This window comes from Euprymna scolopes, chromosome 14 (assembly GCF_053919585.1).
Source record: "Euprymna scolopes isolate OS-2025 chromosome 14, ASM5391958v1, whole genome shotgun sequence".
NCBI classification, from domain to species: Eukaryota; Metazoa; Mollusca; class Cephalopoda; order Sepiida; family Sepiolidae; genus Euprymna; species Euprymna scolopes.
The window spans coordinates 37,566,643-37,582,201 of record NC_136495.1 but is presented as its reverse complement, the minus strand read 5'-3'; the positions used below and the strand labels follow the sequence as shown (position 1 = coordinate 37,582,201).

The window sequence follows — 15,559 nt, the reverse complement described above, 5'->3', positions numbered from 1 at the left end:
TAAAATGAATGCCGACGCTCAAAGTGTATAAACATTTTGACTCCTCCCTTTACTTAAAAAATGATGGAATTATGATGGAAGTATTTTTCTGTTTATTTTCTGAACATCTGTTAAAAATAAATAATTTGTACATTCTCTTGAAAAAAAGAATCAAATTTTTCTCTACTTTCACATAACTATTTACAGTGTTCATGTAAAGCATTCATCTGTTCTTTTTATAATAAAAATTCCGTTTTCAAAGAGAAACGTTTACTGACAAATTTCTTTAAAAAAAAAAAGTGCAAGTTTTCCTGAAAAAACAACTTTCACCTAACAATTTATGGTAAAAAATGAATCTTTTTTGAGGAGAAAAAATTACAACTTTTATTGATTAAAAAAATTGCAAAAAATAATAAAAGTAAATAAACGAACAAAATGCAATTTTTCTTGAGGAATGTGTTCATTTAAACAAACTGAACCACATCAACGCGTGGCTGGGTACAGCTAGTATATATATATATATATATATATATATATATATATATATATATCGTGAGGTCTTTTCATCGTTCAAGTTAATTCTTATCACCTGCAAGGTGGTCTATCGCTTAACATAAACCACATGCTCTATTACCAATATCTTCATGGATGTCAAGTCAGACCCCATGGTGTCAAATGTCCACTTCATTTTGTTGAGAAATTACTTTCTTTCTACAATATCGCTAACAAAAACACATTCTATCATTTCTTCAAAATCTGGGCTTTTGCAAACCTTGTGTCAAACACCTGACCTAACCCTTAGCACGTAAGCAAGGTAATTTGGTATGGCGCATGCAGCAGTGTTACATTTCTTTCTCATCAAATCTTTCTTTGAGGCCATATATTAGATCCACTGCTCTTTCTGCTTCTTATAAAATCGGTTCTCTTTATTGCCCTAAACAGTATAGTCATATTCCTCTATACAAACTAATCCACATTTCACTTATATTTAAAAAAAAAAAAGAAGACAAATGCTAGCTAATTTTGAATGAACATAAAACATTGTTTGAAAATGTCTTACAATGGTGCGCAGTTTCCTGTCAATTACTGTGCTCATCAAACATCTGCTCTTGGACGAGTTTCACATCAGTCGTAACTTGTTCTGTTTGTAACTTGGTGTTCTGTTGCTGCCAAAAATCATGTTTCCGTTGATAATCTTGTGTAATAAATTGCGAACAGATGGGCTTACCTGACAAACGCTCGAGGTGTGCACTCTGCAAAGCGGGCACGTCCAAAGAAAAATGGCAAGATGGCGGCGGCCGGTTAATATTGCCAAGTAATCACGCAAAATCTCGTGTTCTCTTGCACACACGAGAGTTCAGCTTAGCATAAAAACGGGTCACTGTGAGCAAGAAGCGAGAAGGAAAAACGTAGTCAAGACAAAGACGACGCTTCTGATGACTGAGAAGAAAAAAGAAGAAAAAGAGCAAGAAGTAGAAGAGGAAGAAGAGAACGATACATGAGAAGACGAGGTGTGTGCGGTTTTGAGTAAATCGAAACAGACAGAAAAAAAAACTCTGATTACAAGCTATCTCGGCTTTGGTATGGAGAAATTTGACATCAGATTAATTCCGGAATTCGATGGCTCCCTCACTTGTCCCTCGGTGGTCGAATGGCTGGAAAAGGCTGAGCGCATTTGCCGGTTGTGCAAGATTAAAGACCCAGCTATGGTTATCCCATTGAGACTTACTAAAGGGGCTTATGCCGTGTACTGCAGCTAGGGGAGGATCCGACCATGGAGCAGATTACACAAGCGCTATACGGGGCATTTGGTAAAGACCCTTTTGTCGCCTGGAGGCAGTTTTCCGAACGCCGACTTGGGCCGGGGGAGACAGTGGATGTCTACATGGCCGACTTGAAAAAGCTTGCCACTCCCTTCGGCGGTGCAAGTGATCGCATATTGGCATGCGCCTTTTTGTCGGGACTTCCGGATGAGGCAAGTCGACTGCTGCGAGCATCGTCAAGACTCACTGAGATTGGATTGGAGGAGTTATTGGCGAGAGCACGAAACATCTTGAAAGACGATCTCCGCAGCTGTTGATACTCTGGACTCGCCAACGGAGGGTCTACGATGCTATACCTGTGGTGGCCCCAACCACTTTTCCAGAGACTGCAAAAGCGGTACAAGGCGCACCCCTAATCATGGAGCACGACAAGTAATACGGTGTCACCAATGCAATAAGCCAGGCCACATAGCGCGGAATTGTCCGGGAAAGCGGCATTGAACAAAGTGCTGCCTGCAGTAACAGTTCAAGTTGATGGATGTGAACGTTCAGCGCTGGTTGACACCGGCTGTACCCAAACCCTTCTTCGAAAGGAATATTGCGCCACATGGAAGAAATGAAGGATCCCTGTACTTACTGTCGGCCAAGGCTCATTGGTGTGTTGTGGGGTCAGCGTTGTTCATATCAGCATTGGCAATGGCTCTCCGGTTGCTGTGACGGTGTTAGTGGTCGATGGGGAGCTGCTCGGATATGACCTTCTCCTTGGAATGGACGCTATCACACAGCTAGGCGGAATTACTGTGAACGGCGCCGGTGATGTGAGCTTCTCTCGACCAAACAAACAAATGTGTGCAGCAATCACTCTCGATGAGCCCGACTTCCATGCAGAATACGATAAGGGCACAAACACTTGGACAGCGTCCTGGAAATGGGCAGGCGACCAGCCACCAGTGTCATTGCGGAATCGACTTGCAGAGTATCCCCCTCCTGCGTGGCTTAGAGGGCAGTACGAGGCAGAACTTCAAGTGTGGCTGGATAATGGCTGGTTAGTTCCATACCCAGAGGATGAGCTCGGGCCCCCGCAGGGGCTAATTCCCCTGATGGCTGTCAGACAAGAGAACAAGCAGAAAGTTCGACCTGTTCTTGATTACCGAGAACTTAATGAATACGTTGACCCACACACTGCAGGGGCTGATGTCTGTGCTCATAAACTACGGGAGTGGCGGCGGCAGGGTGCGGAAGAAGCCATACTGGACTTGCGAAGAGCGTACTTGCAAATACGTGTTGAGAAATCGCTGTGGCCGTTCCAGACGGTGGTGATCAAAGGAACTCGCTATTGCTTGACCAGGCTAGGATTCGGCCTGAATGTAGCCCCTAACATCATGACAGCAATCATGCAGGCGATCCGGCGTCAAGATGAAGCGGTGCAACATGCGACATCGTCGTATATAGACGACATTTTTGTCAATGAGAGCCTCCTGTCTGCCCAGGCGGTCAAAGAACACTTCGAGCACTTCGGATTGTCGTGCAAGGAGCCGGAGCGGCTACAGGACGGGGCGAAAGTGCTCGGACTGCAGGTGAGCGGAAGTGCAGATGGCCTTCAATGAGGAAGGAGTGGTGAAATCCCGGAAATCCCATCTACCATCACACGTCGGAACACGTTTTCCATTTGCGGAAAATTGGTGGGTCACTTCCCTGTGTGTGGGTGGCTCCGAGTGGCTGTAGTGGCCATAAAGCAACGGGCAACTTCTATGTCAACTGGATGGGACGATGAGGTGCATGATCCTGCCCTGCGAAGCATGCTGGTGGAAGTTGTGGCCAGAGTGACCAATGATGACTCTGTACGGGGGAGCTGGTGCGTCGATGGGAGTGAATTTACAGTTTGGGTAGACGCCAGCTCACTTGCCCTTGGCGTTGCTCTGGCGGTCGACGGAAGGATAATAGAAGATGCCTGCTGGCTTCGGCCGGAGAATGACGCCAAGCATATAAACCTAGCTGAACTCGAGGCTACACTGAAAGGAGTCAATCTAGCGCTTCAATGGCAGGCTAGAATCCTTCACATCATCACGTATTCCACGTGTGTGCATCGGTGGATGACCAATGCCTTGAACGGAAAAGCACGTCTGACAACGAAGGCGTCGGCCGAAATGTTGATCCGGAGGCGGCTTGCTACCCTAACCGAAACCACTAAGGAATATGACTTGGTCATAGATGTGACACTGGTGCAGTCCTGTTTGAATCAGGCGGATCGTCTGACCAGAGTGCCACGCCGTTGGCTAGACCTGCCAAAAGAAGTGAACGAGTCAGCACCTGTAAATTGCGCTGCAGTGGGACATAGACTCAGCCCGGAGCATATTAATGATGTCCATTGCCAAAGCGGGCACCCCGGTGTAAACCGAACGCTTTACTTCGCCAGATTGGTTGACCCCTCTGTGTCTCGGAGGGCTGTGAAATCTGTTGTGGGAAGCTGCAACACCTGCCGATCGATCGACCCAGCACCTGTCCGGTGGAAGAAGGGAATACTCAGTGTGAAGCGTAATTGGGATAGGATTGTGATGGACATAACGCACTACAACGGGAGGCATTTTTTGACGCTTATCGACTGTGGACCATCTAGGTTTTCATTGTATCGGCCCCTTCGCCGGCAAGACGCGGCTGCCATTATCCATGAGTTGGAAGGTGTGTTCCTCGAGCATGGCCCTCCTTCTGAGATACTCACCGACAATGGCCCCGCTTTTATTAGTGAGCCGTTTAAACAGTTTGCAGATGGCTGGGGTGTCCATCTGCGTTTTCGGTGTGCCCATGTTCCCAGTGGAAACGGGATTATTGAGCGTAATCACAGAAGTGTTAAGACAATTGCAGTGCGGAAGGGGTGTACGGTACCTGAAGCAGTCTATTGGTACAACGTCACCCCTAAGGACGATGTTTCACCCTCCACCGCGCCAGCCAACGCGCTACATACATACCGTGTCAGGGTGAGAGGTTTGGAGAGCAGCTCACTACCCAGACCGGAGCCACCACAAAAGAACATAAAAGAAGGAGATGTCGTCTGGGTTAAAAAACCCAAGGCCAGTGCACGACTCGCTACGGAACCGGTCATGTCACTGAAGTGATCAGCCCGCAGGCGGTGCGAGTTGATGGAGTACCTCGTCATATTAAAGACTTAAGATCAGTATTCCAAACGCAGCTACCGCTTGACGAAGATAGTGAAATTGAATCCGTGACCAGCGACCCATCATTCTGGTTCATGACGGCTTCAACGCACAGCGACACTGAGAGTGGTAGCCTTCAAAGTACTGACCCTCCTGCTGATGATGAAGACCTGGACAGTGATACTGTGATGCTCAGCTTTAGGTTCGCCGACCTTCGTGTCACGGAAGACAGCGCAGACGATGATGAAGCCCCGAATCCCCCTCTCCGAAGAAGCACTCGAAGAAAAAGGCCACCGCCTCCCTGCTCTTTCTGTGATAATGAGATCAGGGGGGAGTGTGTAATAAATTGCAAACAGACGGGCTTACCTGACAAACGCTCGAGGTGTGCACTCTGCAAAGCGGGCACGTCCAAAGAAAAATGGCAAGATGGCGGCGGCCGGTTAATATTGCCAAGTAATCACGCAAAATCTCGTGTTCTCTCGCACACACGAGAGTTCAGCTTAGCATAAAAACGGGTCACTGTGAGCAAGAAGCGAGAAGGAAAAACGTAGTCAAGACAAAAACGACGCTTCTGACGACTGAGAAGAAAAAAGAAGAAAAAGAGCAAGAAGTAGAAGAGGAAGAAGAGAACGATACATGAGAAGATGAGGTGTGTGCGGTTTTGAGTAAATCGAAACAGACAGAAAAAAAAACTCGGATTACAAATCTTTCAAATCGTTCAATGTGCGCTGCAAAGATCTGGGGAAAACAAAACAACAATCATATTAGGGACCCTATGTCAATGGTAATTAAGTTAGCTAGTGTGAATTTTGACAAGGGTCACATCGAGTGCATGTCTTTATAATCCTAATCTGAAAATACTACAAATATTGTCATCTACATATCATCATCAGATTTGCCTAGCCTTTTTTTGGGAACTGATTTCCTCCACAAATAATAAAAATAAAAATAAGAAATCTTATGTGCAACACAAACGGAGGTTTATTTCTGGAATAGAAATAACAAACAATAACAAGTTAAAACATAGTTCTCAATATTTCAGAGTTCCTTTTTGGAGTTCATATGAAAGATGGAGAGTCTCTATTTTTGTGTTCTTTGAATGTTCAAATTTGTAACAGAGACAATATTAATGTTCGTCTGTCAAAAGAGAGTATTAATGCGTGGAGCAGTGGAAATGAAATAATTGATGTTTGCACGCGTGGTAAGTCCTAATGAGAAAGCGTTGAATGAGTCGGAAGAGTTTAAAGAGACGAAAGAATGCTCGAAAGGCTAAGAGACTAAAGAGATAGATTTTGTGTTTGTGCATGTTTATATTTGATTTGATCGGCTCCAAACGAGCTCTAGAAAATCAGTTTTAAAATGTGTCCTAGGAGGAATTCCATTGGATGGAAGACATCACATGGGGTGCTTTCAACTATGTCCGCACCTTTGGTATATAAAGGTCACGCCGGAATTTGCGTGGGTGTCATTTTTCATTTTTTTAACGCGCCGAAACAATCAATTGCACTGCGCGCCTAAATTGTATTTAACGATTTTAAATTTGAATATTAAACTGTGCTAACTGGCACAAATACTCCCCCCAGATTGGAAAAAAAGTTTTTTTCAATATGTAATGTATTCCTTGAAATGTTTCGGCCAGTGGACTTTCCTACCCGTTTTTGTCGTGGGTTTGGTGTCCTCGTCATTTTCTGCTGGTCTCCCATGTTCTAAGGGAATTTGTTCTGGTGGGGAAATTGTCTGAGGGTATTCCTCAATGTATGCTGGTTTCCGTTGGACAGTAAAATATTTTTCACTTCTGTCCAAAACTTGGTATGGTCCAGTGTAATTTGGACAAAATGGCTTTTTGACCGTATCATTCCTGATAAACACAAATTTGCATGTGTGAAGGTCGTTCGGTATATATGTTTGTTTGTCAGCCCTCCTGGTGGGGGTAAATTTGAGAGAAGACATTTTGTTCTTTAATTTCGTCACAAATGTAGCCGTGGGTGAAATATCTGTGTATGCATTAAAATACTGTCCAGGTAGTGTGACTACGGATCCAAAAACTAGCTCTGCTGGTGTGCTTTGTAAGTCTTCTTTTATTGTGTTTCGGATCATTAATAGGATTAATGGTAAATTATCTGACCAGTCCGCGTTGTTAAGACTCGTAGCCAAAGAAGTTTTTAGCTGTCTGTGAAAGCGTTCGACGAGGCCGTTTGAGCAAGGGTGATAAGCAGTAGTCTTTATGTGGGTTGTTCCCAACAATTGGTTAAACTCTGCGAAGAGTTTCGATTGAAATTGCGAATCTCTGTCCGTTGTGAGTATTGACGGTACTCCAAAAATTGCTATCCAGTCTTTTAGTACTGTTCCAGTTACTGTCGCTGCCGATGTATCTTTCACGGGTATGGCTGTTGGCCATCTGCTGAACCTATCGACTATGGTGAGAATGTGGGTGTGTCCTTTTGAGGGCGGTAATGGCCCCACCAAGTCAACATGGATATTGGTGAACCTGGCATCAGGCGCACTGAAAGTGCCCAGCGGTGAATTCGTGTGACTGTATATTTTATTTTTCTGACAGGATACACACGTCTTGGTCCAATTTCGAATATCTGCATTCATATTCGGCCAAACAAAGCGGTCTGTTATTATTTTTACGGTGGCTCGTTTGCCTGGATGCGACATATTGTGAAAATGTAGAAAAACATGTCGTCTGATGCTTGGCGGTATGTATGGACGCGGTTGTTCTTTTGCTGTATCACAATAAAGTGTTGTTACACTAAAAGGTACGGGCATTTCCTTCAGTTGCAAAGACGTTTTCTGTTGTACGTCAGTGAATGTCTTGTCCGTCTTTTGTTCTTGTGCAATTAATTCCATAGTTAACGAACTGGAATTTAGTGAAGTTATTGCAGCTCGTGATAATGCGTCCGCCACGATGTTTTCTTGCCCCTTGACGTATCTGATGTCTGTGGAATATTGGGCAATATAATCAAGGTGTCTGATTTCTCTTGGACCATATTTATCTACATGCGTATGCAGTGCATATGTTAACGGTTTATGGTCAGTGTAAATACAGAAGTTTCTTCCTTCTAACAGATGTCTAAAATGTTTAATTGACAAATAAATTGCTAATAGCTCCCTTGAAAAGGTACTGTACTTTGTCTGTGTCTTGCTCAGTTTGGTTGAGAAAAACGATATAGGGGTCAGTGTATCGCCTGTCAGTTGATGTATAACTGCTTCTACAGCTATGTCTGACGCGTCTGTTGTAAGTGTAAGCTTCGATTCTTCGCTGTCCTTAATATAATTCAATTTTGTGAAATTGACTAAGGCAGTTTTAGCTTGATGGAAAGCTTTTAAAGCTGATCGTTCCAGTTTTAATTGTTGGTTTTTCGTTTTGTTCTTCAATAATGACGTTAACGGTGCAAGGATTGTGGAACAGTTGGGTAAAAATCGTCTGTAGTAATTAATTATACCTATGAAGCGACGAACTTGTCTAACAGACGTAGGTTGTGGAAAATCCGTAATGGCGCTTACTTTTTCGGGTAATGGTGATATACCATCCTTATCAATTGAATGTCCAAGGAAGTTTACTTATTGCTGACTGAAAATACATTTGTTCAAGTTTATTTTTAAACCGTAATGGGACAGTTTTTGAAAAACTTGTTCCAAGTGTTGTTTATGTTCGTCGAGGTTTCTACTAGCAATTAGGACATCGTCCACGTAAGCGAATACGAATGGAAGGTCCCTAAAAACCTCGTCTATTAACCTTTGGAAGGTTTGACAAGCGTTCCTAAGTCCGAATGGCATTTTGACGAATTCGTAAAGTCCAAATGGTGTGGTCAGTGCTGTTTTGTGGATATCTTCATCCACCACCGGTATTTGGTAATACGCTTTTACTAAAGCCAGTTTGGAAAATACCGTGGCATTTTGCAGTCCGATTGCAAAATCGTGAATGTGTGGGATAGGGTATCTATCCGGTACAGTTTGTGCATTTAATCTCCTGAAATCGCCGCATGAACGCCATGTTGTCGCGTCTGCTTTCTGTACCATGTGTAGAGGAGATGACCACGCACTTTTGGAAGGTCGGATAATTCCTTGTTGCAACATGCGTTGAAATTCGTCTTTTGCGATCTTGTACTTATCCGGCTTCAGACGTCTGGGGGTGGCGTAGACGGGTTGTCTATTAGTTTTAATATAATGCTTTGCATTATGTTTAATATTATCCGTGACTTTGAATGGCTGAGTAAGTTGTGGGTATTTTTGAAACAGCCGACAAATGTACGTCTCTTCAGGTAAGGCAGAACTAATCCCAGTAGACTGGTATCTTGTGGTGATACCTTTAATTACGATTTTTGTTTGGTTATCCGTCAGTGTGCGACTAGTCATGTCTACCGATAGATTAAACCGTGCTAGGAAATCTGCTCCTATTATTGGTGTCGTCACGTTGGCTATGGTAAAAATCCACGGAAATGTGCGACGCAGGCCGAGATTGACGTCTAAATATTTTTCACCGTATGTCGGTATTTGTGTGCCATTAGCTGCTTGGAGGTGGTAAGGCTGTGGAATAGCTTTTTGTTTACATAGAGGTGGTATCACACTGATTTCAGCTCCAGTGTCTATTAAGAAGTTAAATCCATGATTATTATCACGAATAAAAAATAGACGACCTTTAGTGGAAAATCCAGCGACAGTCATCGTCTCTACTGGCCGGAATAATCGTTTCCCTGATTCTTGTTTTTAAAAGAACAAGGATAAGGGCAACGCCGAGCTTGTGTGCCGAATTTTTTGTGGTAAAAACAAATTTCGTTCGCTCATTCCCGTGTGTTGCTTCGACCTCTACTAAGACTTCGTTTTCGGTAGTCCGATCGTTTATTAAATGAGTAACGATGGTTTATTTGCCTTAATTCCTGCACTTGTCGAGTGAGATTTTCGACCGTCATTTTTAGTCCTGATATATCGTCGTCGCACGTCTGTTTCTGCTGTGCTTGTGCTGAGTTTACTTTGCGGTGCCTCAGATTTTCATGGATTCGATCTGCCATATCGGCGAGTTTTTCAATATTTGTCTCTTCCGTTGTGGGTGCTAGGATTTGTACTGTTGTGTCTGGAAGTTTATCCAGCCACAGACTTCTCATTATATTTTCGGACATTTTGTTGTCCCCTAGCAATGTACGCATGTATCGCAAAAGTTGCGATGGAGTGCGATCTCCCAGTTCTACTTGGGTGAAAAGATTGCGTAACCTTGTTTCGTTTGAAAAGCCTGTCCGTCGTAAGATGGCCTCCTTAAGTTCGTTATATGGGTTGTCTTCTGGCACATTCTCCAATAAATCCGCCACCTCTTCGACGACGTCTGCCGGGAGTTTTTCCACCAAGTAGCAGTATTTGGTTCGTTGAGACGTTATCCGCTTTGCGTCGAAAAGGGCCTGGATTTGGATAAACCAGGTCTTTCTGTTGGTAGGATTAAATGCTGGTATATTTACCGTTAACGTTGCCAGAGGTTTTTCAACACAGGAAGGTTCCATGTTTGTTTTCTTCGCTCGAAAGTGATTTCAAAGCCTTTAAACTGTCAACTGACTTTTTCCGATGATGCGGAGCTTGAAATTGTGGTCAAAAAAAAATTGTCGCTTTTGCCGCTGAGTCATGGTTGTTTAATAGTTTATAAGATTCCGTTGTGCATATGATTTCTGCGTCGGGTCACCAACTTGTGGGGGTCGCCTGGCCTTTTTGGGGGAACTGACTTCCTCCACAAATAATAAAAATAAAAATAAGAAATCTTATGTGCAACACAAACGGAGGTTTATTTCTGGAATAGAAATAACAAACAATAACAAGTTAAAACATAGTTCTCAATATTTCAGAGTTCCTTTTTTGAGTTCATATGAAAGATGGAGAGTCTCTTTTTTTGTGTTCTTTGAATGTTCAAATTTGTAACAGAGACAATATTAATGTTCGTCTGTCAAAAGAGAGTATTAATGCGCGGAGCAGTGGAAATGAAATAATTGATGTTTGCACGCGTGGTAAGTCCTAATGAGAAAGCGTTGAATGAGTCGGAAGAGTTTAAAGAGACGAAAGAATGCTCGAAAGGCTAAGAGACTAAAGAGATAGATTTTGTGTTTGTGCATGTTTATATTTGATTTGATCGGCTCCAAACAGGCTCTAGAAAATCAGTTTTAAAACGTGTCCTAGGAGGAATTCCATTGGATGGAAGACATCACATGGGGTGCTTTCAACTATGTCCGCACCTTTGGTATATAAAGGTCACGCCGGAATTTGCGTGGGTGTCATTTTTCATTTTTTTAACGCGCCGAAACAATCAATTGCACTGCGCGCCTAAATTGTATTTAACGATTTTAAATTTGAATATTAAACTGTGCCAACTGGCACAGGCCATATATTAGATCCACTGCTCTTTCTGCTTCTTATAAAATCGGTTCTCTTTATTGCCCTAAACAGTATAGTCATATTCCTCTATACAAACTAATCCACATTTCACTTATATTTAAAAAAAAAAAGAAAAAAAAAAGACAAATGCTAGTTAATTTTGAATGAACATAAAAAATTGTTTGAAAATGTCTCCTGTCAATTACTGTGCTCATCAAACATCTGCTCTTGGACGAGTTTCACATCAGTCGTAACTTGTTCTGTTTGTAACTTGGTGTTCTGTTGCTGCCAAAAATCATGTTTTCGTTGATAATCTTTCAAATCGTTCAATGTGCGCTGCAAAGATCTGGGGAAAACAAAACAACAATCATATTAGGGACCCTATGTCAATGGTAATTAAGTTAGCTAGTGTGAATTTTGACAAGGGTCACATCGAGTGCATGTCTTTATAATCCTAATCTGAAAATACTACAAATATTGTCATCGATGTATCATCATCAGATTTGGTTTAATGTCTGTTTTAATTGTTTGCATTCGATGACTTTTAGAAATTGATTTCAAAACTAACCTATCCAGGTCGTTATCCCCCTTTCTTTAAAATTTATTCATATTACTTCCTCCCAGTTTTTTCTTGGCCTCTTCCTGTACATTGAAATTTCTTGGTCTTTAGCATCAAATCTTTCTTGGAGTTTATACAATCCATTTCTCTTCCTGCTTTTTGTAAAATCAGTTCTATCTAAACACTTTCTCATACCTGAGTCTATTCTCTATCTCTACAAATTTACAATCAGATCATGTATGAAGAGTACTATTATCATTATTCAGTTCTATCTAAACACTTTCTCATGTATGAAGAGTACTATTATCATTATTCAGTTCTATCTAAACACTTTCTCATGTATGAAGAGTACTATTATCATTATTCAGTTCTATCTAAACACTTTCTCATGTATGACGAGTACTATTATCATTATTCAGTTCTATCTAAACACTTTCTCATGTATGAAGAGTACTATTATCATTATTCAGTTCTATCTAAACACTTTCTCATGTCATATTTGGACTGATGAATCTCTGCCCCCTTTGATTGCAGAAACGTATTTGTAATTTGATTCGCCCAACACTCTTTTTTTCTGCAACCTCTCTCTCAAAGATATGATGTTGCTAGTCTTTTCTATAAATGCTATTGTGGCATGTGTAGTTCAGAATTGTCTGATCTATTTCCTGCTTCCTTTTTTCTAGTCATCTTCATCAATTTGTTGTTTTGATAACTCATCGTAATACAGCTTCCTATTCCTGTAGCTTCTTTCCAAGAACTGCAAACTTATAGAACTCTTTTCCTGCTGACTGTTTTCCTCCTATCTATAGGATTGGTCTTTCTCCAGAATTGTCTGATCTATTCCCTGCTTCCTTTGTTTCAGCTTGTTTAACTCGTTGATCTAGTGGTTTCCATCAATTTACTGTTTTGATAATACGGCATAATCACGTTTGACACACCGGTTCCCGTCAGATCACCGAAGTTAAGCAACAATGAGCCTGGCCAGCACTAGATGGGTGACTATTTGGGACTTCCAGGTGCTGTATGTGCTCTCCGCTTATTTCGGCATTGTTTCCAGTCGTCCTGGACTTCTCCTGGCCACTGGACTCAAGCAGTGCCGATTCAGGTGTGGTTGGAGATTGTGCAACCCTTGCCTCACAATTACATGCGCAGCTGCCCTTACAGGGGGTGTCCTTTGTCTTTCGAGACTGAACGGAGGCATCGAGGTATCGACTGTTTTGATCCCTCATTGTAACACGGCTACCTATTCCAGTAGCTTCTTTCCAAAGAACTGCAAACTTATGGAACTCTCTCCCTGCTGACTGTTTTCCTTCTATCTATAAACGGTCGTTTCAAGGCTAAGATGAGTAAGCATCTTTTGTTTTTGTAATAATCATTTTTTTAGCTCTTTACATCAAATGGTTTCATGTCTTGTCTGGGATGATTTCCAATAAAAAATTATACCAATAGATGTAGAAAGCGCTGTGAATTTTCCATGGGGTTCTACTAGTTTGTTAATAATAAAAATATTTAAGAATAAAATATTTATTTGGTGGGTGAGACATTCATAGTATTCCTTTTTCATTCATTAATAACAAGGATAAACAAGCAAGAGATATTTTATTTGAGTTGTAAAAAAAAAAAGGGTGGAGTCTTTCTAAAAGAGTCTTTTTTCTTCTTCTGTTTCTAAGGACAAATAAATAAACTCTCCTATTGTTCAAAGTTGACAAGCTTCTTTGAAGTTGTTCTATACTTCAGTCATTATAGTTTGTTTTTTTTTCTTTATCTTTTTTTTTATTGAATTTAGTCCATGTGGTATAGAGTATTCAGGGAGGGGGCGGGGTGAGTACAATAAGTACAAAAACATTTTTTTGTAAAAAAATACAATAACATGAATAAAAAAATATCCTAAAGAAAGAAAAGAAAAAAAAAATCAAGAAAGAGAAAAGAAAATAATGAGAAAAGAAAACACCATTATCAAAGGTGGTTTCAGTTTGACATAAGAATAACAGCCAAACAAAGGTGGACATTTTGATAATTAAAACGTGTTATTTTATGTGAAAAAAGGAAGATTTACAGACCAAAACCTGTTCATCCTCTTTTCACACCTGAAGTAGACAGGACACAAAACAATCTCGGACACCCTTCGGCAAGGTGTTCCATCCATAACAACACCCACTACAAAATCCATTTTTCCCAGGCATTTCCCATTTTCTTTTCTTGTGTTTTTCTTTCTTTCTTTTCTTGTTTAACATTTTCCTTTTCTTTATTTTTTTCGTTTTTATATTTTTTCATATTTTTTTTCGTTTTTTTTTTATATTGAATCACTCTACCACTCCAATAGATATCTCACTTCTGTAGAGAACTAGGATATATATATATATATATATATATATATATATATATATATATATATATATATATATATATATATATATATATATATATATATATATATCCTAATCCCGTTACAAAAGAAAATAATGAAATGAATGGAATGAAGGAAACAAAAAATCAATTGCTGGATAAAATAAATGTGTCGTTTATTTACTGTTGAAAAATTAATGTTTTAGGTATAACACGTGTTCATGTCCGCGTTCGGGTGTAACCATCGTTTGTTGCGGGACTGATGGTGTAGAAAGAAAAGGAAATGTGTGTTCATCTCAAGTTCGGGTCACTATCGTTTGTTTGTGCGTGGGAAGAGGAGTGAGCAATGTATTGGAACGAGAAATGATAGTCCAGCGTGTAGACAAAGACAAAGATAGAGGGTTGACATCAGTAAAGTTGCGCGCCATGTTAGCAGTCAGCTACGTGAAGTTATTCTCAGGCAAAAGTTGTATATATAGGGAGAGAAAGAGTGAGAATGTACTGCCTGTTAAATCTTGCCCTCACACATACAGTAGCAGGGGACGTGACGTGCGCAGGCGTGTGCCTCCCGAAAGGGAGGCGGCTGGTTCATCGTACCTCTCAGCTCGAGAGCTGGTCCGAAAAGGAGGAAGCAGCTTATTGCTCTTGCTTTTATAATTGTTTCCGGTGGTCTTTTGCGCATGTGTGGATTTCCTTTGAAAGGGGAAGTGATGTTGTCCATGTGTGCGTACATGTGCACGTATGTGAGTACATGTGTGTACGTTAGCATGTGTGTGTATACACGTGAATGTGAGTGTATATACGCGAGCGTGAATATATGTACGTGTGTGGACGTGTGCGCGTATGTATATGACAAGTAATATAGCTTGAGATGTGAACGCGTGTTTTTGTGTGAGACTAGAAAAGGCTCGCACACTTCCGATGCAATCCTCTATCTGTATAAAAGCCAAGTGCGCCCTGAAATGAAGTATTGTTGCCACATCTGGGCAAAACCTGCTCAGCATACCCTATCCAGCCTTGATAGAGTTCAAAACTGACTTCGAAACCTAGTAGATTTTCTTTTCCCTGAAACCTCTTTCCCACAGAAGAGACATTGCGAGCTTGTCTCTGCTCTATCGTTATTTTCATGGCAAGTGCTCGACTGGACGCCAATCTATTGTTTCCCTTGCCAAACTTCCACAAAAAACACTCGACTAGTTACAATCACTATATATACGATTTCCCCCACTCTCTGTCTATGCCTAAATCTAAATGCAGATTCCATGATGTGACAAACGAAGAAAAGAGTATAAATTGTGGAATTTAGAGATGGGGGCAGTCACCTAAACATCCGCCTTAATTTTCATTGAAAAAATAATATTTGCAAATTTTTATAAATTTTTATTATACAATTTGGTGCTTTTGTA

The 15,559-nt window shown here is 41.2% G+C and overlaps 1 pseudogene; it reads left to right on the top strand.

The window, feature by feature from the left end:
* Window positions 1-12,717: 12,717 nt before the first annotated feature.
* On the top strand, window positions 12,718-12,835 carry LOC145293618 (5S ribosomal RNA; annotated as a pseudogene).
* The last annotated feature ends 2,724 nt before the right edge of the window (window positions 12,836-15,559 follow it).